At 43.3% G+C, this 26,375-nt stretch overlaps 3 pseudogenes; all 3 read right to left on the bottom strand.

Moving 5' to 3' along the window:
• The window catches only part of LOC141106760 (uncharacterized), a 66,391-nt pseudogene that overhangs the window by 17,193 nt on the left and 22,823 nt on the right, over nt 1-26,375 (bottom strand).
• Nucleotides 1,126-1,231, bottom strand: LOC141106925 (U2 spliceosomal RNA; annotated as a pseudogene).
• LOC141106938 (U2 spliceosomal RNA) lies at nt 21,702-21,806 on the bottom strand (annotated as a pseudogene).

Genomic DNA, 26,375 nt, shown 5'->3' with positions numbered 1-26,375 from the left:
AATAAATGCACTTTTATTCTGGGTGTATATACAAAATAATATCTTTAATTTTATTTCTTTTAAACCCTATGGCGTGAAAACACACCCAAAAACTTCACCCGGTGGCAAAAAAATGTGCACACACATAAAGAAAGAAACACAAAAAAGTGCAACGGGTACAAAAGCCCTCTAAAATCAGAGGGCCTTGCCCTGAATCCCCCGGGGTGTTAGGCTCCAGACAAGGACAAGGGTACTTACACTTGGTCCATCTGGCCGAAACCAGACGGACCCCGTTCTCTGGTAGGCCTGCCGAAACAGACCCACCCAAGTACTAGGTGGGACTCCCCCGAAGGGAGACCCCATGAGAGAACGAGCCAAGCCAAAAGACCATGTCCAGGGCAGACTCGAGGACCTGCAACCCTACTCATCACGCAGTGCAACAAACCATGTACAACACAAAAATACAAAAAGTGACAAACATAGGCAATAAATAAAATAAAGTGGGGAAGGAATAAGTGGAGAGGAGAGTGAAAAGGTAGCCATTGTGTGAAACAATGACCATGCCCTCCGGCCAGGAATAAAAAAATTCCTCTGGTCCTAGCCAAGAGGCCTGGCCCAAGAGACAGGTGCTAAAAAGCGTGTCATATGGTGCAGTGACCGTGGTGCCTCAAATCAAAGTGACCCTTACTCACAGTGATTTTTTAGCACCCCTGGACTGCCACTTCAGGAGCACATACTCCATAGGCTTTCAGGACCAAACCTGACCAGCGACCCAGACCACAGCAGCCCCCACTCCCGGCAGAAAGGCATGAATTTCAGGGAGCTTGGTGAGAGCCCTTTACCCTCAGGCTCCACCGTCGCTCCCATCACTCCTTCCTAATTACATTCGGGAAATACTAACCACTCCCCCCCTCCCAAAGGAGGAGTAAGTGATCTCTCCCGAAAAACTGTCCGTAGCTAGAGCTACCACAATCTAGGCCAGAAGGCCAGGGACCCGACCCTCTGGTCAGACCCAGATGCAGCACCCATCCTCACCAGAAGCACCCTTCCGGACGGCTCAGACTCAACCATCGGCCAGCCCCCAGTATCTGTCGGGCAGCTTGGCATAGTCCCTGCTGAAACCGCCTTTCCAGGCACTATAACACTATTGGATTTGCTGGCTCTCCCCTTTTGAGAGTAGCACAGCGCCTCCTCTGGAAACTGATAAGAACAGATACTACACTTGATCTTAGCCAAAAGGCCGAGAAGCGAAAATAATATCTTTATACCTCCTCTGCTGCCAGTTCCAACAATGTCTCCGCTCTTCTTCCTCCCAACTCACCTTTCACCTGGAACTTCCTTTTTAAAACCTGACATCACTTCCTGTTTTCATGTTACCTCACTTTCTGTCTAAATGTCACTTCCTTCCTGCAACTGACATCACTTCCTCCTTATTTGCGGTAGCACTTCCTGTTTCTGACTTCATGTGTCTGTATGGTTATGCTTTTCTTTCTCTACATTCTACCGTGAATCGTCTTTTTATTCCACTGGATATAATTAGAAAAGTTCTCCATCTTGACAGTATTTTAATGAAAGGGGGGGAGTCCCGTCTATTTTCATTATGTGATTATTATAAGATAACACTGCAATGGTTTAAAAAAATAAGAACCACCAGATCCTACAACCATCCTTAAAAATTGCAGGTAAAAGCGCAGAAAAGTTAAGTATGTTAATTCCTTACTTGCCGTGTTTTTCTGTAAAATTATTATACAGGATTTATATAGCGCCAACAGTTTGCACAGTGCTGTACAACATGAGGTCAGGCAGTACATTAACAATACAATTCAATACAGGAGGAATCAGATGGCCCTGCTCGTTAGAGCTTACAATCTAAGAGGGAGGGTCAAGTGATACAAAAGGTAATAACTGTGGGGGATGGGCTGATGGAGAAAATAAAAGTACAGTTGTTAGGTGGGGTAGAAAAAGCTTCTCTGAAGAGGAGGGTTTTCAGGGATCGTCTAAGGCCCCTTTCACACTTATACGACTCCAAAGTCGCATGATTTTACTGCGATTTCATGGCTGCTATTTTGCTGCGATTTTACCGTGATTTTGCCGTGTTGATTTGGGAGCAGTATTACTTTGTACGACTTTGCTACAACTTTGGCATTAACCATTCTCAGCTTGTGCTTACAAAGTAGTGCTGAAATCGTGAAATCTATATTATTCAGGTACGATTTGCATGCTACTTGAGGGTTTAACATTGAGGTCTATGGAGTACAACTCGCATAGAAGTTGGACCAAAGTAGTGCAGGGACTACTTTGAAGTCGGCACCACTTAAAGTCGTGCCAATATGAATGGTAGTCATTGAAAATCATGGAGAATGACTTGTCATACGATTTTGCAGTACAAAATCGTGGGACAAGTCGTATAAGTGTGAAAGGGGCCTAAAAGCAAACAGAGTAGGGGATAGTCAGACAGATTGAGGTAGGGAGTTACATAGGAAAGGAGAGGCTCAGGAAAAGTCCTGGTGAAGAGCATGGGAGGAGGTGATGAGGGAGCTAGAGAGCAGGAGGTCTTAGGAAGAATGAAGAGAACGAGTAGGTTTGTATTTTGAGACTAGCTTTGTGATGTAGCTGGGGGCAGAGTTGTGGATGACTTTGTAAGTTGTTAATATTTTTAATTTAATTTGTTGGGTGAGTGGAAGCCGATGGAGGGATTGGTAGAGAGGAGTAGCAGACATTGAATGGTTGGTAAGGTGGATGAGTCTGGCAGCAGCATTCATGATGGATTTTTTTTTACTCCCTTGCATTGTGTGTTTATGTGTCTGTAAAACTCTTATTTATTCCACTGTAATTTTGTGAGTATAAGGAATACGGCATACACGTGTTGTGTAAACACAAGTAGGCTCAAAGTCTATTATACCACACCCAGTATTCGGTGTCCTGTAACCTAAATGCTCCCACTTTAGGCCGTAGGTCTTCTCCCTTGGGTGCCCTTACTTGAATAAAAGTAATATACACTCACCGGCCACTTTATTAGGTGCACCTGTTCGATTGCTTGGTAACACAAATTGCTAATCAACCAATGACATAGCAGCAACTCAGTGCATTTAGGCATCTAGATGTGGTGAAGACTACTTGCTAAAGTTCAAGGCGAACATCAGAATGGGGAAGAAAGGGGATTTAAGTGACTTTGAACGTGGCATGGTTGTTGGTGCCAGACAGGCTGGTCTGACTATTTCAAAAACTGCTGATCTACTGGGATCTACTGGGATTTTCAGGCACAACCATCTCAAAGAATTACAGAGAATGGTCCAAAAAAGATAAAATATCCAGTGAGCGGCAGTTGTGTGGAGGAAAATGCCTTTTTGATTTTAGAGGAGAATGGGCAGACTGGTTTGAGATGATAGAAAGGCAACAGTAACTCAAATAACCACTCGCTACACAACCAAAGTATGCAGAATACCATCTCTGAACGCACAACACATTGAAGCTTGAAGCAGATGGGCTACAACAGCAGAAGACCACACCGGGTGCGACTCCTGTCAGCTAAGAACAGGAAACTGAGGCTACAATTCACACAGGCTCACCAAAATTGGACAATAGAAGATTGGAAAAATGTTGCCTGGTCTGATGAGACTCGATTTCAGCTGCAATTCAGATGGTAGGGTCAGAATTTGGCACAAACAAAATGAAAGCATGGATCCACCCTGCCTTATATCAACGGTTCAGGCTGCTGGTGGTGGTGTAATGGTGTGGGGGATATTTTCCTGGCACACTTTGGGCCCCTTAGTACCAATTGAGCATTGTTTAAATAGTTGCTGACCATGTCCATAATTTTATGATTACAGTGGACCCATCTTCTGATGGCTACTTCCAGTATATAACACCTGCGCTACTTTAAAGAATGTAATTAACAACCAAAAAACTGAAAACAAATTAAATATATACTCATTGATGTGTGAAGTGTAAAACAAACTAAATTCACCTTTATAGATATGAAGCCTGATAAGTCAGACTTATGCCGTGTACACACGACCAGACTTTTTGTCGGACTGAACTCCGAAGGACTTTTCGACGGAGTTCCAACGAAACGGACTTGCCTACACACGATCACACCAAAGTCCGATCGTTTCGAATGTGATGACGTACGACCGGACTAGAATAGGGAAGTTCATATCCAGTAGCCAATAGCTGCCCTTGCGTCCTTTTTTGTTTATCGGACTAGCATACAGAAGAACGTATTTTTTCGATTGGACTCGTGTCCGTTGGAAATATTTGAAACATGTTCTATTTCTAAAGTCCGACAGATTTTTTGACAGAAAAGGTCCGATGAAGCCCACACACGATCGAATTGTCCGACGGATTTGTTCCGTTGGACCAGTTCGGTCGAAAAGTCCGGTCATGTGTACACGGCATTAGGGTTAAAAAGGAGGTAAGCTTCTGCTAATACACCTATTTGTGTTTCCACAAATCATAAAGTGAACATATGTTGATAATCTAGAGCCACAGCCTGCTCTGAATAATGTGTCCGGGTTCAGTCCGCCGAGCACATGATTCAAATCCCGGACAGGTGGCAACCCTTATAGTGTAGCGCTGCCACACCTGTATAATGGTGTGCACAAAGTACCTAAATAAACATATAGAATTAACAAATATAAATGAATATATTCTGTCCAATATCCAAATAAAGTGCACAATAAAAGTCCAAAATGTAAAATATTCAGTCTATAAAGTATATGCTTCCAGCAAATTGGTGATAGAATTCGTCCTTGACAACATTTTAACCCACTCCAATGTGACCAGTATGGTGATCTTACTATATATATTTTTTTTTTCAAATATGATTTTATTGAAAATTTTTGACAAAAAGAAACAATAAAAATAAAAAGGAAAGACATATCATAATAAATATAATACAACAGTGGTCTTTTTCAACAATCTGACATGCATAACTCATATATCCTTTCCATTAAAATGTTCCATTCTATCTGCAGAGAAGCTAGCCTATGACATCACTTATCCTCATTAAATTCGTGAGCCCGTCTTTGCAACCTGTAGATACATCAACAACCGTGCAGTATTACTATACAACATGAATAACATCTTCCAAATAGTTGTTTACCTCTGCATAATTCTAACATAACTGGTGTGAATGGAAAGTCGTCTATTACTTGAGTATTAGACCACTGATTGCAAAGAAAAAAGAAATATATATATATAAAACATATAGACAGAGTAGAAGGGGTAAGAGGGGGGGGGGTACAAGTTGACGCGAGCGCGATGGATCAGGCCAGGATCCTGTCCTGCAGCCGCGACCCATTCAAGGGACTCTCAAGAATTTAATAAAGTTTGTCCTTCATCTGAGAAAATGTATATGTTCCAAGATAACCAATTTTTTGAGTGTTTGTCTTGTTTGTGTTGGGAAGTCAGTATCAGGTCTTCCATCTTTTTAATTTCCTCAACTCTGCGCAGCCACATCCCCACCGTGGGGGGCGCACTCTGTTTCCACATGGCTGGAATGCAGGACTTCGCTGCATTAAGCAGATGTCTAACCACTGACTTCTTATATGATTTAATTGGGGCTGAGGTGGCGTGTAGCAGAAAAATTGCGGGATCTCTCTGCGTTATGTGAGTCGTAAATTTTTTAACGATTGTCTCAACCGCTATCCAAAAATTCTGTAATAGTGGGCAGGTCCAAAAAATATGCAGGAGTGTCCCTTTATCAGAACCGCACCTCCAACATCTATCAGGAGTGTTAGGGAAAAATTTGTGTAGTAATTGAGGTGTGTAGTACCATCTAGTCAGAATTTTGTAATTTGTCTCCTTAATTTTTGTACATATGGATGATTTCAGTGTGAGTTGAAGTATGTTTTGTGTTTGTGCTGCTGTAAAATTACATTGTAGATCCTGTTCCCATTTTCGTAAAAACAGCAATTCCGGTTGTTCCGTTGGTGTGTTGAGTAGGGAGTATGTCTTGGAGAGCACCTGAGACAGTGTGCCTTCCCCTCTACAGTATTCTTCTAGTGTCATGTCGCGTTTAAATCGCGTAGGTTCTGGTATTGAATGTAGAAAATGGTGTAACCGAATCACTTTCCAAAATGACAATTGAAAACCCCCATTACCGTTCGTCAGGGACTGAATTGAGGTCCAGTGGTCGTCCTCTACATAATGTGTTGCACAGTCTTTACCTGCCTTCCAGAGCGTCTCATAGTTTAAATAGTCTAGTCCTGGTTCGAATGCTGGATTCCCCAAAATGGGAAATAAAGGGGATTGTTTGGAAGTCAATGAAGTGTTTTTGAGTATATTTAAGCCCACGGACAGTGTGGCACCAATGATTGGGTGTAAAATCATGTCCCTAGGTAGTCGATCGTAGCACCCGATAGCCCCTTTCAAGGGTACATTGACCTGATGGTTCTCTACTTGGACCCATAGTTTGGTTTTGTCATGTCTATTCCAGTCAATGATCCTCCCTAGGTGCACTGCTTGATAATAGTGTTTTGCGTCAGGGAGGGAAAGACCCCCACAGTGTTTCGGCAGAGTCATATAACGTCTTTATAGTCTAGGTTTAGAATGTGACCACACAAATTTTGTAAACAGAGAATGTATTTGTTTAAAGTAGTTAGCAGGTATCTTTATTGGTAAGGCTTGAAATAGGTATAGAAATTTTGGGAGAATGCACATTTTAATTAAATTGCATCTCCCAAACCATGAGTGTAGACCCTTGCCCCACTCTTCAAGTAGCTCTTTAACTTTGCTTAGGATTGGAGGGAAATTCAGTTCAAATGTGCGTTTCAAATCTCTAGGTATATTAGTGCCTAGATAGTTGAAGTGACTATCTGACCATTTAAAATTGAATTTGGTCTTCAGAAGGGAAAGCTGTTCTGTCGGCATATTGATTCCCATTGCTGTTGATTTGTCAAAATTAATCTTTAGGTTAGATATGTTCCCGTATTTTTGGAATTCTTTAATTAGATTTGGGAGAGAAATGATCGGGTTGGTTAAGGAAAATAGGAGATCATCAGCATATGCGGAGATCTTTTATTGCCTGTGACCTATAGTGATCCCAGAGATTTCTGGGTTTCTGAAAGGGTTCGAGTACCAGGGCAAAAAGGAGGGGTGATAGTGGGCATCCTAGAAATGTTAAAGGGAGCAGACAAGATTCCATTAGCTTTGACCCTAGCTGTTGGTAAAGAGTAAACATTAGAGATCCACTGTAGCATATGGCTACCTAGTCCGATATGTTTAAGGACTGCTGTCATAAATTCCCAACTCACCCGGTCGAATGCTTTCTCAGCATCTGTGCTGAGAAAGGTACATGGCACTTTAGTCATGTTAGCTCTGTGTATCAGATGAAGCACTTTTGTGGTGTTGTCCCTAGCTTCACGCGTAGGGACAAAACCCACCTGGTCTAAATGTATCAGGTCTGTCATATGTTGGGACAATCTATTTGCTAAGACTTTGGTGAGGAGTTTGAGATCTATATTTAAAAGAGATATAGGCCTGTAGCTACCACAGGCAGAGGGATCTTTCCCTTCCTTAGGTATAAGGGAAATATGAGCGCTTAAGGTGTCTCTCTGCAAGTGGCCCCCTTCTGTAAGATTGTTAAAGAGTTTCAGCATATGTGGGCCTAGAATCGGTAGGAGTGTCTGGTAGTATTGCAGAGTCAATCCATCCGGACCCGGAGCTTTACCTGGTTTCATGTTTTTGAGTGCTTATTGTAGTTCTACCATTGTGATGGGTTCTTCTAGGGCAGCTGCATCTTCTGCTGATATTTTGGGAATATTAGCTAGAGCAAGATAGTCCCCTATTGCAGTGTCAGTGACTCCTGACTTCGGGAGGTTATATAGAGAGGAGTAAAAATTTCTGAATTCATCTGCAATTTGTGTGGGTATCGCCTTTTTCTGCCCTGATGGGGAAATGATTTGAGGTATATATGCACGTAGTTTCTGTTGTCTAACTGCTCTCGCAAGGATTTTCCCACATTTATTCCCCGATTCATATGTGAGCTTCCTACATGATTGTAGAGCTGCTTTTGCCTGGTAATGTAGTATATCAACCGTCTGTCTACTTAAAGTAAGGAGTTCTGTTTCTATGGTTGTGGTCGGGTTTTGTTTATGGATTTTTTCTAAATCGTGAGTTTTCTGTAATAGGAGCAATAACTGTTTTTCCCGTTCCCTTTTGATATGTGTGCCGTGCTTAATCAGAATTCCTCTTATCACAGACTTATGTGCTTCCCAAAGTATCCCAGAGTCACAATTCTCAATGTTATTCGTCTGGAAATAATGTTTGGGCTCTTTTGTGACGTCAGCTAGTACTGTGGGATCCTGCAGTAAACTTTAGTTCAGTCGCCAAAATCTCGTTTTAGTCGTCACTGTTTGTGAGAGGGAGTATCGCAGGGTAATAGGCGCGTGGTCAGACCAAGTGATGGTACCTATGTCAACTCCATCTACCGCCTCTAGTTGATTATGAGGTAAAAGAAAAAAATCGATGCGGGAGTATGATTTGTGTGGTGGTGAGAAGAATGTATAATCCCTCTCCCTGGCATGTAGAAGTCTCCACACGTCTATCAATCTGGCCTCATGTAGTGTCTTAGTGATGCGTTTGTGTACACCCCTCCGAAGCGAGGAAGTTCCAGCTGATGTGTCAACCGCTGGGCCCAAAGGAACATTAAAATCGCCGCCTAGAATCAGCTGTCCTTCCGCAAAAGACAGCAGATCGTTCAATATTTGAGATATGAAAATATCCTATCTGTCATTTGGAGCGTAGACTGTCGCTAACGTCACTAGTACATCACCTATCAGTCCTTTAAGAAACACATATCTGCCTTCTGTGTCAATTTTAGTGTCTCGGCAAGTCCAGGGTACTTTCTAAGCGAGTAGTATGGACACTCCCTTCGATTTGGCTGAGGGGTTGGTAGCATGATATGTAATAGGGAAATATCGGTTTTTCAAGCACATCGGCGCGCCCTTTTTAAAGTGAGTTTCCTGAATAAACGCCACATCTGCTTTAGATCTTTTAAGATCATTCAAGAGCATGCGTCGTTTCTCCGGCACATTCAGCCCTTTGGCGTTTAGTGTGTAAATAGTAATTTGATCCATCGCGCTCACGTCAATAAAAGGGTTTTGTACAAAAGGGGTGGGAAGAGGGGGGGGACTAGAGATGAAATAGAGAAATTTAGTATATAATACGGGGACTAGAAGGAATGGGAGGAGAGAAGAGAAAGAGAGATAAGAGCAGAGGGAGCTCTAGAAACAAAAAGGTGGACAATCAATCCTATAGACTGTCCTTCACGTAATAGTTGTCGTTAGACAACTATGTGCAATTACTTGCAATGAAACACACTCCAGTTATCACCGGGAAGGTGTTTCGGCCTAATGGGGATGAGGTTAGACTACGACCAGGGGAGCTAATCCCGGCCCGCCCTCCCACCTGCCCCTACATACAATATAGGCATGTGAGCATTTTGAGCATAGAGAACATTATCAAATGAACAGATAAAACAAAACATAAAACATAGTATTATTATAGGTAACTTCCTATCTATGTCCCGTGTATCGTCTACCCCATTTCCTGTGCTTATCTTCTATTGTCAAATAACTGAACAAATTCAAACTGGCCCCTCTTACAACAACCTGAGTATTGTTTCCCTCCTCCCTCCAGCCCAACCATTTTTACTCAAAACATGAATGTTCTGTTTTTTTCTAACTGACCACCCTCCTGTAAAGCAGATACTCAATCGTAGCCTACAGTTTACACTGAATTGTCAAAATCCTGAGAAATGGCTCCCTGAGGTAATACACAGAGGGATTTTTAGTATGCATAGCTTTGTGTCAAAATAGTTCCATCAGACTAACATATTGGCGTGAAGCGAGGGTGTTTCAGTTCCAACACAGAGACTGACAGTAAAATACTGACTCAAACCTGGCTCATCCCCCATCACCATGTTAAACTCCGGGTTACAGGTTTCATCTGAGATGTGTCAGCATCAGGCAGTTTAGAAATGAGTCCACCAAGATTTTCTCTCCCTCCTCCTACTGCCATAAGGGAGAATGTAGTATACATGCACCTGAGTTATTTTCGGTTTAGGATCAAGCAGATAATTCACCAGTCCTTTGTCATATGTTATGGATGGAGTGTTCCTTTATAGATGGTTATATAATCAAATGCTGTCGAAGACAGGGTGAAGGTAGTCCTGGTGGTACCGAGTGTTGGCTAAAAAGCTGAGTGTTCCATCATCATACCCCTAGTTTCACTTTTCCTGCTATGGCTCAAGCAGCATCTACAGTTGTCGATCTTACTATATTAACCGCTTCAGGTTCATCCTATAGCAGTTTTACTGCTACAGGGCGGCATCTGTGCACCGGATCACATATATATACATGATCCAACACTTCCAGGTAGGGGTCGCCGACGTCTTGCTTCTGCTGCGATTACACACAGCGGAAGCCGTTCATTGGGTGCAGGGTACCTAATGTCCTCCAGCACCCGCCGTTCGTTAGGCAGAGAGCCAGAACTGTACATGTAAACAAAGCAGATCCCTGTTCTGACAGGATGGAAGAGATGGAATTTGTGTCTCTGCAAAGCAAGGAATAAATTCCATCTCTTCCCATAGTAAAAGCACCTCCCACAGTGTAGAAAAAAAAACAGGCTAGGCACAGTTAACCCTTTGATCGCCCCAGATTTTTTACTCCTTCCCAACCAGTGTCATTAGTACAGTGACAGTGTATAATTTTAGCACTGATCCCTGTATTAGTGTCACTGGTCCCCAAAAAGTGCCAGTGTCGGAACGTCCGCCGCAATTTCGCAGTCCCACTATAAGTCGGTGATCGCTGGCATTATAGTAAAAAAAAAAAAAAAAAACGGGCACAGAACCTGATGTGACTAGCTCAGTATTCTCTGTACAGCACTGTGGTATATGTCAGAGTTATAAAAATATATAATAATAATAATAATAGTGTGTGACTGTGGTGAACTTTGAGGTGAGTATTTGTGGTGACTGTGATCCTGACCTCTAATTGGTTCCTGTGAAGGAAGTGCAGACAATCTCAGTGGAGAGATCTGAGGTGAGTGTTTGTGGAGAGCAGAATCTGCCCAGTGTGTTGCGTTTGATATAAAATATGATTTTTTTATTCAGCGTTCTGGTTTCACAGACACAGAACTTCTCAAACAAATGCTGTTGGATACAATGGGAATGTAGATACAATTTTATTCAGTTGACTGTTTGAACAGTCTATTGTCTCTATAGCTACAGTAAACAGGTAAGAGAGTGTCTCTCAAACTGAAAGCTACAGAAATGTCGGTTAGTCGGTTGTTATAGTAAATAACCTGACATATAAAAGGACTTATCATGCCTTAAATACGAGGGACTTCAACATGGATTAACACCATAGCAGTTAGAAGGTTTGTAACCAGCCAAGAAGAAAGATATCTGATTTCCAAAGCAACTGCCAATTGAGTCCTCGTTGTCAAAGGAGATCACGAACACACAGTAACCGAAGTTAGGTAACTTTTAAGCATATTTCTACTTTTTACAGACCATAGTTTCTGCTTTTTTGCTAGGCATCTCGCTATAGATATCTGTCAGCCTTGTACTGTATTCCTAATATTGTAATAGTATTGTATGTACATGATTTTTGTTTAGTAAAAGCACATTTACACACTGTGGAGGTCTCAGTTTTCATTGCTTTTACGGAAAAGTAACTGTTGCTAGATAGACGCATAAACACCCGGTGACTGTGATCCCTCCTTTTGATTGGCTGCACTCCCTTCACACCCATCAATCTCAGTGGTGAGTTCTGAGGAGAGTCTCTATGTAGAATAGATTCTGCCCAGTGACTGTGATCCCGTCCTGTGATTGGTTGGTGTGAAGGCAGTGCAGCCAATGGCAGTGTCAAAGGAGATCACAAACACACAGTAACCGAAGTTAAGTAACCTTTAAGCATATTTATACTTTATACAGATCATAGTTTCTGCTTATTTGCTAGGCATCTCGCTATAGATATCTGTCAGCCTTGTACTTTATTTCTAGTATTGTAATAGTTTTGTATGTACAGCATTATTGTTTAGTAAAAGCACATTTACACACTGCTGTGATCCCTCCCTGTGATTGGCTGCACTCCCTTCACACTCATCAATCTCAGTGGTCAGTTCTGAGGAGAGTCTCTATGGAGAGTAGATTCTGCCCAGTGACTGAGATCCCATCCTGTGACTGGTTGGTGTGGAGGCAGTGCAGCCAATGGCAGTGGAGGAGGTGTGAAGCTAGAATTCTTGAGGTGATGGCTGTGAGGTGTCAGGCTCTCCAATTCTTGAATTCTCCATTTTGTTTTACATTGGTGACAGAAGTGACGGTGGAATGGGTTCTGTTTTCTGTCACAGTAAATAAATGTGGTATAGCTAAAACAATATCAGAGTAACATTTTTATATCCCTCTATATGTATATGTAATGTCTGCTGGAGATAAAAGACATCACATTAACTATGGAGGAAGAGGATGGACATGACGGGGGGGGGGGGGGTTACTGGGTGTAAATATAAACTAATATCTTATTACCTCCTCTGCTGCCAGTTCCAGCAATGTCTCCTCTCTATTTCCTCACTTAGAACTTCCTGTCTGCATTTGACATCACTTCCTGTCTTCCACTCAGTAGCGAAACCTCCAATAATGTGCATCTACAATGCTGCTGAGAGAAAACCAATCCCCTCATGGTATTTTCTATACATTGTGAGTAGACAGGGGCTCCATATGTGACTGTACTGAGGTGGAGCCAGCTTGGCTAAATGTAAGACTTTCTCTAATATCATCAGTGTACTGCTCCACTTTATATCGATGGTGTTTCATGGAGGGAAGATAAGCTCTTTTGGGAACGGTACCTGGCCATTGTGTGGACCAACACATAAAGCACCAGAGCTACACACGATACTGATATTGATTAGTGCGCCGGATGAGATTCCAGTTTGTAAAGCGGTTGAAGTAAATGGCCAGATTTGGCCATGTTCGCCTGTCCAAATCTCTTGGAGCAGCTGCAACAGGAAGTCATTAATTTGGTGGCAGTGGTACTACTGCCACTAAATGACAACTCTCTGGTGTCTGGGCCGCAAGCATCTTTTCTTGCTAGGGAGCAGGCAGCTGACAGCATCCTAGCAACCAAGGCTCCTGCTGTCTACTGGCTTGTTTCAAATTGGGACCGGTACCTAGCCATCTTTAAGACTAGCACATAAGCTTCAGAGCTACATGTGATTCTGATTCTTTGATATCTTGATTAGGGCTTGGAATGAGATTCCAGTTTGTTTGTGGACGGGTTGAAGTAAATGACCAGATTTTGGCCATGTTCACTTCTCCAAACCACTTGCAGCAGGAAGTCATTTATTTAGTGGTGGTATTACTACTTCCACTGAATGACAATTCTCTGCTGTGTGGGCCGCAAGCATCTTTGGTTGCTAGGGCACAGGCAGCTGACAGCATCCTAGCAACCAAGGCTCCTGCTGTCTACTGCCTTGTTTCAAATTTGGACCAGTGCCTAGCCATCTTTAAGACTAGGACATAAGTATTAGAGCTACACGTGATACTGATTCTTTGATATCTTGATTAGGACTTAGAATGAGATTCCAATTTGTTTGTGGACTGGTTGAAGTAAATGGCCCGATTTGGCCATGTTTGTCTGTCCAAACCTCTTGCAGCTGATGCAACCAGAAGTCACTTATTTGAGGGCAGTTTTACTAAAGCCACTAAATGGCAGCTCCCTGGTGCGTGGCCCTAAAGCATCTTTGGTTGCTAGGGCGCAGGCAGTTGAAAGCATCCTAGCAACCAAGGATCCTGCTTGTCTACTGGCTTTTTTCAAATTGTAAACAAGCCAGCGAGCATCCCGAGGGATGTTTTTGACCATACGTGGGTAATACAATATTTAGTCAATAACGTCAGGTGGGGCTGTCAGAATATACTGATTTGTAGCTCCCGCATTTCATTGCTTAAGTATTGCTGCCATTGCTTGATTTTTGCCCATGTGTTAATACAATTGTCACAAGTAATGTCACAACTATTGTTTTTTTTTTTTTTTGCACCATGTATTGTCAGTATTGTTAATGTATACCAGTCAAAGACCAAACCCTGACTTATCGACCATTACTGACCAAGATATAGGAGCACAAAATGCCATTATACTACAGAAAAGAAAATCCACTAAAATCCAATCTTGTTTTATTCATACTAAACATATATTCATACTAAACATATATGACGGTAGTTTTAAAGCACACCAGACGTATGAATGCCTAATTCAACATTGAAGCCACAATGTCTCTGGTGTGTAAGAAGTAGCTTTTGCTCAGTGAAAGATTTTCCGCACTCTGTATATCATCAACGACGATCACCAGTGTGAGTTCTCTGGTGTCTAATAAAGTCTCCTTTCTGAGAAAAGCATTTCTCGCACTCCGTACATGTATGAGGACGCTTACCCTGTGTGAATTCTCTGGTGTCTAACAAGGTTAATTCTATTAGTGAAGGATTTCCCGCAGTCTGAACATGAATAAGGGTGCTCACCCGTGTGAATCCTCTGGTGTTTAACAAGGTCTCCTTTTTGAGCAAAACATTTCCCGCACTTTGTACATGAATAAGGACGCTCACCCGTGTGAATCCTCTGGTGTTTAACAAGGTCTCCTTTTTGAGTAAAACATTTCCCGCACTTTGTACATGAATAAGGACGCTCACCTGTGTGAATCCTCTGGTGTTTAACAAGTTCTCCTTTTTGAGTAAAACATTTCCCGCACTCCGTACATGAATGAGGACGCTCACCAGTGTGAATTCTCAGGTGTTGAACAAGTTCTCCTTTTTGAGTAAAACATTTCCCGCACTCCGTACATGAATAAGGACGCTCACCAGTGTGAATTCTCCTCAGGTGTTGAACAAGTTCTCCTTTTTTAGTAAAACATTTCCCACACTCGGTACATGAATAAGGACGCTCACCAGTGTGAATTCTCAGGTGTCCAACAAGGTGATATTTCCTAGTGAAGGATTTTCCGCACTCTGAACATGAATAGGGACGCTCACCTGTGTGAATTCTCTGGTGTTCAACAAGTTCTCCTTTTTTAGTAAAACATTTCCCGCACTCCGTACATGAATAAGGACGCTCACCAGTGTGAATTCTCAGGTGTTGAACAAGTTCTCCTTTTTTAGTAAAACATTTACCACACTCGGTACATGAATAAGGACGCTCACCAGTGTGAATTCTCAGGTGTCCAGCAAGGTGATCTTTCTTAGTGAAGGATTTTCCGCACTCTGAACATGAATAGGGACGCTCACCTGTGTGAATTCTCTGGTGTCTAACAAGCTGATCTTTATTAGTAAAGGCTTTTCCGCAGTCTGAACATAAATAAGGACGCTCACCCGTGTGAATTCTCTGGTGTTTAACAAGGTCTCCTTTTTGAGTAAAACATTTCCCACACTCCGTACATGAAAAAGGACGCTCACCTGTGTGAATTCTCTGGTGTACAGGAAGCCGTCCTTTGTCAGTGAAACATCTCCCGCACTCTAAACATGAGAATAGATCCTCACCTCGGTGAGCTCCTTCATGGGGTGAGGAAGATTCCTCGGGATTAGAAGGATCTGTTGATCTATCTGCAGTGTGAGATCTTACATGGATATTTACATTCATAGTATGTGATTGATGAGAAGATTCCCCCTGATCAGAGGGATCCATTGATGTCTCCGGACAGGAAGGTCTGTGATGTATATTTTGTGTATTTGGATTTCCTCCTGGAGGATCCTGTGTGATGACATTATCTTCTGACTTACAATCAGCAGATAATAGAAGATGTCTCTCCGAGGAATTCCTGACATCACATCCATCTGATGGAAATAGATTTTTAAATAAATGTAAAAAAGATTTATGTATTTTGGTCTAACAGTCAACAGTTGCATAGTTCTTACATGAAAAAGGGCACAATTACAACACCAAAATATGAAAACATATCAGATCAAGGATACAAAACAACTATGGTACACTGGGTAAAATTGTTTTGTGCATCTTTAGCTACATCATTGTGAGAACATGACATTATATTGAGGAATGGAGATGGACCTTTCATATGGTGTACAGTATCTCCTCCTCATTTGTTGGGAACATGACATTATATTGAGGAATGGAGATGGACCTTTCATATGGTGTACAGTATCTCCACCTCATTTGTTGGGAACATGACGTTATATTGAGGAATGGAGATGGACCTTTCATATGGTGTACAGTATCTCCTCCTCATTTGTTGGGAACATGACATTCTATTGAGGAACAGCAATGGTCCTTTTATATTGTATACCTCTTTTGCTGGGAACATGATGTTATATCTAGGAACAAAGATGGGATGATTTTCCCTTCATCTGAGTTGCCAGGGTTCTGAAAATTGGTTGCCAGCAAAGTAAAAGTGAGCATTACTGACTAAAGGGTAGGCAGAAAATAGAGAGCAGCTGAGGACCCCATTTCTGCAACCCTAGCTGATGAAACACAGCAAACTTCCCTGTGCAAAGCCTCTTCACTACCAAAAGGAAACAAAGGAATAAAAATAAATAGAGTTGCTCTTAAGAAGAAAAAAAATGGAGATTTGTCATAGTCACTTGCCCAGCTCCACTTTAGTCATGGTGTCCTCTCTGCTGCATTAGGCAAAGAGAACTCAATACCAGGGCACACATTTTTATGAATGGATGGCAAAATGCAGGCCACAGCATTTAGCAATAGGTAGGTTGTCCCAACTTTGCTGGTCTACCATTTATAATTCAGTTTCATCTTATCAAAGGATGCAAAGAATTATAATTATCTCAAGGTTTTGCCTAAACCACATATGCTACATTTAAAAGTCAAATGAAACTGTAAATTATTTCTTCCATAGCGTCACTTACCTGTGTTGATAGGTGGAGAACTTTCATCCTGTTCACTCTTTATAATCATCCCAACCTCCTCCATGGACAGCTGATCACCCCCCACATACGTCTCCACTTCTTCCTCTTTAACCTCAACTTTTATATTAATCTGTTCTTCACCCTAAACCCCAAAATAATAGAGAACATCTATTAAAGCTGAATTCAAGACAGATAAAAGAGACAAATGAATATGCAGCTTTGCATTCATTAATCCTTCCTTAAGACCAGTAGGTGTCACTGACCTACAGCTTCGAAAAATCAGGTCTCCTGTGAAAAAAATCAGATTTCCTGTGAGCCCAGAGGAGCAATGACACAACCCCTGAAGGCTCGTCATCATGCCAGCCTGGACTCACAGGATCTAAGAGCAGAACCATGTCATTAGGAGGAACACAAAAAAAAAAGGACCCATGATGTTACATGACTAGGCCCAAAAACCCCACTGAAAAGTGTGAATATTGATATTTAAAAAAACAATAAAAGTGAAAAGTGAAAGGTGCTCCAAGGGGGAACTGGAAATGGGAGGGGGGAGTAGAGGCAACATTTTAGATGTAGAAGTAAATTGTAAAACAAGAGAATACATAGAAAAATGTAATCTCACAAAGTTCAGAATCACTTCTGTGTTCTATACACAGAGTCCACCTACCTGATGATGGTGAGGGATGATGTGACCTTCCTGTGTGGAATCCCGGGAATACAGAGGACGGGGACATCTCTCTGGTGGGTTCCCATTACTGGGTCCATCTGTAGGAAACACACACACTGACTGAATACATTGTTTCTATGTGTTTATCAGATGATGGGGCATCTAGGTGGAGCCTCCGTACTGCTCTCTCCTTTACAATAAAGTCTCCTCTTACCCGGTGATGTGAGGGGCGGCTGATTCTCCATCATGACGTCCTTGTAGAGATCCTTCTGTCCTTCTAAATACTCCCACTCCTCCATGGAGAAATAGACAGTGACATCCTGACACCTTATAGGAACCTGACATACACAAGGATACAGTCACCATCCAGATACATCCCTTGTCTGTTACTGGATAATGACACAAAATTCCCGGCACCACTCACCTCTCCTGTCAGTAGAACAATGATCTTGTTGGTGACTTCTACAATCTTCTTTTTACTGTTTTTCTTGAGTTTCAGCAAATGCGATGAAGGCACTGTGATGGTTAGATGGTCACCAGACTTCACAGGAGGAAAACTCTGCATTGCATTGAAAGAGCAACATTAATGTCATGTAACCTCCCAGAATCCTCCTCACCTCTCTGGTCAGGTCTGGCATTATTAATAGAGATAAGAGTGATGTCATGTGACCTCTCAGAATCCCCCTCACCTCTCCAGTCAGCAGGTAGATGATCTCCAGGGTGAGGTTCAATATCCTCTCAGTCATGTGACTCGGGTACTCTTCCAACCTCATTGATGACATCATGTGATCAATACGAGACTCTGATCTCTGTAGACAGAAATGATCGTGGCCTCGCTAATCATTATAACTCACAGACAAGTAAAGTTTAATTTTAAAGGCTAAGTACACCTTTGGAGCATGTTACACGTTAAACCTGTGTTTAGGGTGTAATATGTAGCATGCTTAAAGCTTCCCTTTTCTGTTAAAGCGAGTGGAGGGTCCTCTCCCCACACCCACTGTCTCATTTCGAAATTGGCGTGACTGTGCAGGTAACAGCTCCCACAGCCATGTTATTCATTCACAACAATCTGTGAATGAGAAAACTACAAGCCCCGTCTTCCACTATGGCAGATGGCTTGTAGTTCTGAATAAGCTGTAAGGGTGCTGATGAGTACCTTCTCAGTTCATTGACACTTAAGCTCTTTTTAAAGAATGCCCATATGGCGGTACAGGCAGAAAGCAGCAGTAAGTGCCTGAAATTGCACCTGCGATCTGCTGATCGTGGGTGCAAAGCTTTGCAAGCTAAATAATAAATTCACTTTTATTCTGGTTGTATATATAAAATAATATCTTTATTTATTTTTTGAAACCCTATGGCCCAAAAACTTCACCCGGTGCCAAAAAATGTGCACAAACATAAAGAGTGAAACACAAAAAAGTGCAACGGGTACACAAGCCCTCTAAAATCAGAGGACCTTGCCCCGAATTCCCTGGGCGTTAGGCTCCAGACGGGGACAAGGGTAGTTACACTTGGTCCATCTGGCCGAAACAGACCCACCCAAGTACTAGGTGGGGCTCCCCTGAGAGAGAGCAAAAAAAAAAAAAAAAAAAGCCAAAATGCCATGTCCACCCATTCCCAAGACTTTCAGGGCAGGCCCGAGGACCTGCAACCCTACCCATCACACAGTGCAACAAACCGTGTACAACACAAAAATACAAAAAGTGACAAACATAGGCAATAAATAAAATAAAGTTGGGAGGGAATAAAGCGGTTGTATACCCGCTGAATTTTTTTTTTGCCCCTGTAAAGCAAAAGGCATAATGAGCTAGTATGCACTGCATACAAGCTCATTATGAAATACTTACCTTAGAACGAGGCGTCGGTATCTTACCTGGTCCACGCCGAGGGAGCTGACATGTTGCCTCGGCGTGTCTTCCGGGTACTGCGGTTCCAGCGCTGTGAGTGGCTGGAGCCGCGATGTCATCACTCCCGCGCATGCGCGCGGGAGATTTCTTACCCGGCAAGGTCCGGCAGTTGCCGGGCCTTCAGCCGAGAGTCCCCTGTGCGCATGCGCCGCTGCAGTCAGCGGCGCATAGCAAGGGTAATATTTCCTAAACCGTAAAGGTTTAGGAGATTTTTTTTTACCTACAAGTAAGCCTTATTATAGGCTTACCTGTAGGTAAAAGTTAAAAAAACACTATACAACCACTTTAGTGGAGAGGAGAGTGAAAAGGTGAAACAATGACCAGGCCTCCCAGCCAGGAATAAAAAATTCCTCTGGTCCTAGCCAAAAGGCTCGGCCCAAGAGGCAGGTGCTAAAAAGCGTGTCATATGGTGCAGTGACCGTGGTGCCTCAAATCAAAGTGACCCTTACTCACAGTGATTTTTTGGCACCCCTGGACTGCCACTCCAGGGGCACATACTCCATAGGCTTTCAGGACCAAACCTGACCAGCGACCCAGACCACAGCAGCCCCCACTCCAAGCAGAAAGGCATGAAGTTCAGGGAGCTTGGTGAGAGCCCTTTACCATTAGGCTCCACCGTCGCTCCCATCACTCCTTCCTAATTACATTCAGGAAATACTAACCACTCCCCCCTCCCAAAGGAGGAGTAAGTGATCTCTCCCGAAAAACTGTCCGTAGCTAGAGCTACCGCATTCTAGGCCAGAAGGCCAGGGACCTGACCCTCTGTTCAGACCCAGATGCAGCACCCATTCTCACCAGAAGCACCCTTCCGGACGGCTCAGACTCAACTATCGGAAAGCCCCCAGTATCTGTCGGGCAGCTTGGCATAGTCTCTGCTGAAACCGCCTTTCCAGGCACTATAACACCATTGGATTTGCTGGCTCTCCTCTTTTGAGAGTATCACAGTGCCTCCTCTGGAAACTGATAAGAACAGATTTTTTCTTTTTATTGAAAGCCTATGGCGTGCAAAACACACCCAAAAACTTCACCCGGTGCATAAAAAATGTGCACACACATAAAGAGTGCTCACAAAAAAGTGCAACGGGTACACAAGACGTGCCAATTCCCTGATCCCCCGGGGCGTTAGGCTCCTGCGGGGACAAAGGTACTTACTATGGTCTCTCAGGCCGAAACCAGACAGACCCCGTTCTCTGGAGGGCCTGCCGAAACAGGACCCACCCAAGTACTAGGTGAGGCTCCCCCGAAGGGAGACCCCATGAGAGAGAGCGAACTAAGCCAAAAGGCCATGTCCACCCCTTCCCAAGACTTTCAGGGCTGGCCCGAGGACCCGCATCCTTACTCATCACACTGTGGGACAAACGTGACAAAAACAAGACGTGACAGACTACACAGGTTTCAATCAAAATAAATAAAAAGTGGGGGAAGGGATAGTGGAGAGGAGAGTGAAAAGAAGTGGCCATTGTGTAACACAATGACCAGGCCCTCCGGCCAGGAATAAAAAATTCCTCTGGTCCTAGCCAAAAGGCCCGGCCCAAGAGGCAGGTGCAAAAAAAGCTGTGTTATGGTGCAGTGACCGTGGTGCCCAAAATCAAAGTGTCTGCCACACACAGTGATCTTAAGGCACCCCTGGACTGCCACTCCAGGGGCACTACTCCATAGGCTTTCAAGACCTACCCTGGCCCACAGCAGCCCCCACCGCAGACAGAAAAGGCATGAGGTTCAGGAAGCTTGGTGAGAGTCCCTGCCCCGTAGGCTCCACCGCACTCCCATCACCCCTTCCAGTTTCACATTCGGGTAAATGGATACTAGCCACTCCCCCCTTCCGTACAAAAGGGGAGTAAGCGTTCTCCTACCCAAATAACTGTCCGCAGCTAGAGCTACCACAATCCAGGCCAGAAGGCCAGGGACCCGACCCTTCAGCCAGACCAAAATGCAGCACCCATCCCTACCAGGAGCACCCTTCCAGACGGCTCAGACTCAACCATTGGCCGGTCCCCAGTATACTTTCGGGCAACTCGGCATAGTCCCTGCTGAGTAGGGATGAGCTCCGGCGTGTTCGCATGGCGCACGTGCCGAGCCCGCCAGGAAGTCGGCACGGCGCAGCACTAATCACAAGCAGTGAGACATTTCCCGATGTGCGGCTGCAGAGATCGGGAAATGTCTCCCTGCCTGTGATTAGCGCTGCGCCGTGCCGACTTCCTGGCGGGCTCGGCACGTGCGCCATGCGAACACGCCGGAGCTCATCCTTACTGCTGAGTATCGCCTTTCCAGGTACTATGACACCATTGGATTTGCTGGCCCTCCCCAACGAGAGTGACACAGCGCCTCCTCTGGAAACTGATAAGAACAGATACTACACTTGATCTTAGCCAAAAGGCCGAGAAGCAAAAATAATATCTTTATACCTCCTCTGCTGCCAGTTCCAACAATGTCTCCTCTCTTCTTCCTCCCAACTCACCTTTCACCTGGAACTTCCTTTTCAAAACCTGACATCACTTCCTGTTTTTACATTACCTCACTTCCTGTCTAAATGTCACTTTCTTCCTGCAACTGACATCACTTCCTCCTTATTTGCGGTAGCACTTCCTGTTTCTGATTTCATGTGTCTGTATGGTTATGCTTTTCTTTCTCTACATTCCACCGTGAATCGTCTTTTTATTCCACTGGATATAATTAGAAAAGATCTCCATCTTGACAGTATTGTCATGAAAGGGGGGGAGTCCCGTCTATTTTCATTATGTGATTATTATAAGATAACACTGTTAAAAAAATAAGAACCACCAGATCCTACAACCATCCTTAAAGCGGGGGTCCACCTATCTATCGTTTTTTTTTTTTTTGAGTTCATTCACAAACTTTTCTTCTCAGCATTACATACTCACATATTGTGTGTAATATGACCGCCTGTATCAGATTTCGTCGGAAAGAATAACTTATATTATTCACTGCAGGCGGTTTCCATCTTCATTGTGGGCATTTGAAGCCCACAAGCATTTATTTCCTGGATGCGGTGAATGCTGTGCTTCCAGCATTCACCGCTCGTTCCCGCACATGCTCAGTGGCATCCTGGGAAGCCTGAGATTAGCTCCCAGGAGTCTGGGAGAGGCTAGAAACACGCCTACTCCCACGGGAGGAGAACCAGGAAGTGCAAAGAAGAATAGAAAAATAAAGGTAATTACGGCGATTTAAATTTTTTTAAACGCCATGTCAGCATCTAGGCAAGGAAGAGAATACATACAGATATTGTTCAAAATTTGGGTGGAACCCCGCTTTAAAAATTGCAGGTAAAAGCGCAGAAAAATTAAGTATGTTAATTCCTTACTTGCCGTGTTTTTCTGTAAAATTATTATACAGGATTTATATAGCGCCAACAGTTTGCACAGTGCTGTACAACATGAGGTCAGGCAGTACATTAACAATACAATTCAATACAGGAGGAATCAGACGGCCCTGCTCGTTAGAGCTTACAATCTAAGAGGGAGGGTCAAGTGATACAAAAGGTAATAATTGTGGGGGATGGGCTGATGGAGAAAATAAAAGTACAGTTGTTAGGTGGGGGTAGAAAAAGCTTCTCTGAAGAGGAGGGTTTTCAGGGATCCTCTAAAAGCAAACAGAGTAGGGGATAGTCAGACAGATTGAGGTAGGGAGTTACATAGGAAAGGAGAGGCTCGGGAAAAGTCCTGGTGAAGAGCATGGGAGGAGGTGATGAGGGAGCTAGAGAGCAGGAGGTCTTAGGAAGAATGAAGAGAACGAGTAGGTTTGTATTTTGAGACTAGCTTAGTGATGTAGCTGGGGGCAGAGTTGTGGATGGCTTTGTAAGTTGTTAATATTTTTAATTTGTTGGGTGAGTGGAAGCCGATGGAGGGATTGGTAGAGAGGAGTAGCAGACATTGAATGGTTGGTAAGGTGGATGAGTCTGGCAGCAGCATTCATGATGGATTTTTTTTTTACTCCCTTGCATTGTGTGTTTATGTGTCTGTAAGACTCTTATTTATTCTACTGTAATTTTGTGAGTATAAGGAATACGGCATACACGTGTTGTGTAAACACAAGTAGGCTCAAAGTCTATTATACCGCACCTGGTATTCGGTGTCCTGTAACCTAAATGCTCCCACTTTAGGCCGCAGGTCTTCTCCCTTGGGTGCCCTTACTTGAATAAAAGTAATATACACTCACCGGCCACTTTATTAGGTGCACCTGTTCGATTGCTTGGTAACACAAATTGCTAATCAACCAATGACATGGCAGCAACTCAATGCATTTAGGCATCTAGATGTGGTGAAGACTACTTGCTAAAGTTCAAGGCGAGCATCAGAATGGGGAAGAAAGGGGATTTAAGTGACTTTAAACGTGGCATGGTTGTTGGTGCCAGACAGGCTGGTCTGACTATTTCAAAAACTGCTGATCTACTGGGATTTTCAAGCACAACCATCTCAAGGAATTACAGAGAATGGTCCAAAAAAGATAAAGTATCCAGTGAGCGGCAGTTGTGTGGAGGAAAATGCCTTGTTGATTTTAAAGGAGAATGGGCACCCTGGTTTGAGATGATAGAAAGGCAACAGTAACTCAATTAACCACTCGCTACACAACCAAAGTATGCAGAATACCATCTCTGAACGCACAACACATTGAACCTTGAAGCAGATGGGCTACAACAGCAGAAGACCACACCGGGTGCGACTCCTGTCAGCTAAGAGCAGGAAACTGAGGCTACAATTCACACAGGCTCACCAAAATTGGACAATAGAAGATTGGAAAAACATTGCCTGGTCTGATGAGACTCGATTTCAGCTGCAACATTCAGATGGTAGGGTCAGAATTTGGCATAAACAAAATGAAAGCATGGATCCATCCTGCCTTGTATCAACGGATCAGGCTGCTGGTGGGGGTGTAATGGTGTGGGGAATATTTTCCTGGTACACTTTGGGCCCCTTAGTACCAATTGAGCATTGTTTAAATAGTTGCTGACCATGTCCATAATTTTATGACTACAGTGGACCCATCTTCTGATGGCTACTTCCAGTATATGACACCTGCGCTACTTTAAAGAATGTAATTAACAACCAAAAAACTGAAAACAAATTAAATATATACTCATTGATGTGTGAAGTGTAAAACAAACTAAATTCACCTTTATAGATATGAAGCCTGATAAGTCAGACTTATGCCGTGTACACACGACCAGACTTTTCGTCGGACTGAACTCCGAAGGACTTTTCAACGGAGTTCCGATGGAGTTCCAACGAAACGGACTTGCCTACACACGATCACACCAAAGTCCGATCGTTTCGAATGTGATGACGTACGACCGGACTAGAATAGGGAAGTTCATAGCCAGTAGCCAATAGCTGCCCTTGCGTCCTTTTTTGTCCATCGGACTAGCATACAGACGAACGGATTTTTCGATCGGACTCGAGTCCGTTGGAAATATTTGAAACATGTTCTATTTCTAAAGTCCGACAGATTTTTCGACAGAAAAGGTCCGATGAAGCCCAGACACGATCGAATTGTCCGACGGATTCGTTCCGTTGGACCAGTTCGGTCGAAAAGTCCGGTCGTGTGTACACGGCATTAGGGTTAAAAAGGTGGTAAGCTTCTGCTAATACACCTATTTGTGTTTCCACAAATCATAAAGTGAACATTTGTTGATAATCTAGAGCCACAGCCTGCTCTGAATAATGTGTCCAGGTTTCAGTCCGCCTAAAACCCGAGCACATGATTCAAATCCCGGACAGGTGGCAACCCTAATAGTGTAGCGCTCCCAAACCTGTATAATGGTGTGCATAAATATATAAACCAAAGTACCTAAATAAACATATAGAATTAACAAATATAAATGAATATATTCTGTCCAATATCCAAATAAAGTGCACAATAAAAGTCCAAAATGTAAAATATTCAGTCTATAAAGTATATGCTTCCAGCAAATTGGTGATAGAATTCGTCCTTGACAACATTTTAACCCACTCCAATGTGACCAGTATGGTGATCTTACTATATTAACCGCTTCAGGTTCATCCTATAGCAGTTTTACTGCTACAGGGCGGCATCTGTGCACCGGATCACATACATGATCCGACACTTCCAGGTAGGGGTCGCTGACGTCTTGCTTCTGCTGCGATTACACACAGCGGAAGCCGTTCATTGGGTGCAGGGTACCTAATGTCCTCCGGCACCCGCCGTTCATTAGGCAGAGAGCCAGAACGGCAATCTGTCTATGTAAACAAAGCAGATCCCTGTTCTGACAGGATGGAAGAGATGGAATTTGTGTCTCTGCAAAGTAAGGAATAAATTCCATCTCTTCCCCTAGTAAAAGCACCTCCCACAGTGTAGAAAAAAAAAAACAGGCTATACACAGTTAACCCTTTGATCGCCCCAGATTTTTTTCCCAACCAGTGTCATTAGTACAGTGACAGTGTATAATTTTAGCACTGATCCCTATATTAGTGTCACTGGTCCCCAAAAAGTGCCAGTGTCGGAATGTCCGCTGCAATTTCGCAGTCCCACTAAAGGTCGGTGATCGCTGGCATTATAGTAAAAGATAAAACGGCCACAGAACCTGATGTGACTGGCTCAGTATTCTCTGTACAGCACTGTGGTATATGTCAGAGCTATAAAAATATATAATAATAATAATAGTGTGTGACTGTGGTGAACTTTGAGGTGAGTATTTGTGGTGACTGTGATCCTGACCTCTAATTGGTTCCTGTGAAGGAAGTGCAGACAATCTCAGTGGAGAGATCTGAGGTGAGTGTTTGTGGAGAGCAGAATCTGCCCAGTGTGTTGCGTTTGATATAAAATATGATTTTTTATTCAGCGTTCTGGTTTCACAGACACAGAACTTCTCAAACAAATGCTGTTGGGTACAATGGGAATGTAGATACAATTGTATTCAGTTGACAGTCTATTGTCTCTATAGCTACAGTCTATTGTCTTTATAGCTACAGTAAACAGGTAA

This window comes from Aquarana catesbeiana, linkage group LG08 (assembly GCF_042186555.1).
Source record: "Aquarana catesbeiana isolate 2022-GZ linkage group LG08, ASM4218655v1, whole genome shotgun sequence".
NCBI classification, from domain to species: domain Eukaryota; kingdom Metazoa; phylum Chordata; class Amphibia; order Anura; family Ranidae; genus Aquarana; species Aquarana catesbeiana.
Note: the sequence above shows the minus strand (reverse complement) of the source record. Positions and strands in the feature narration are given on the sequence as shown.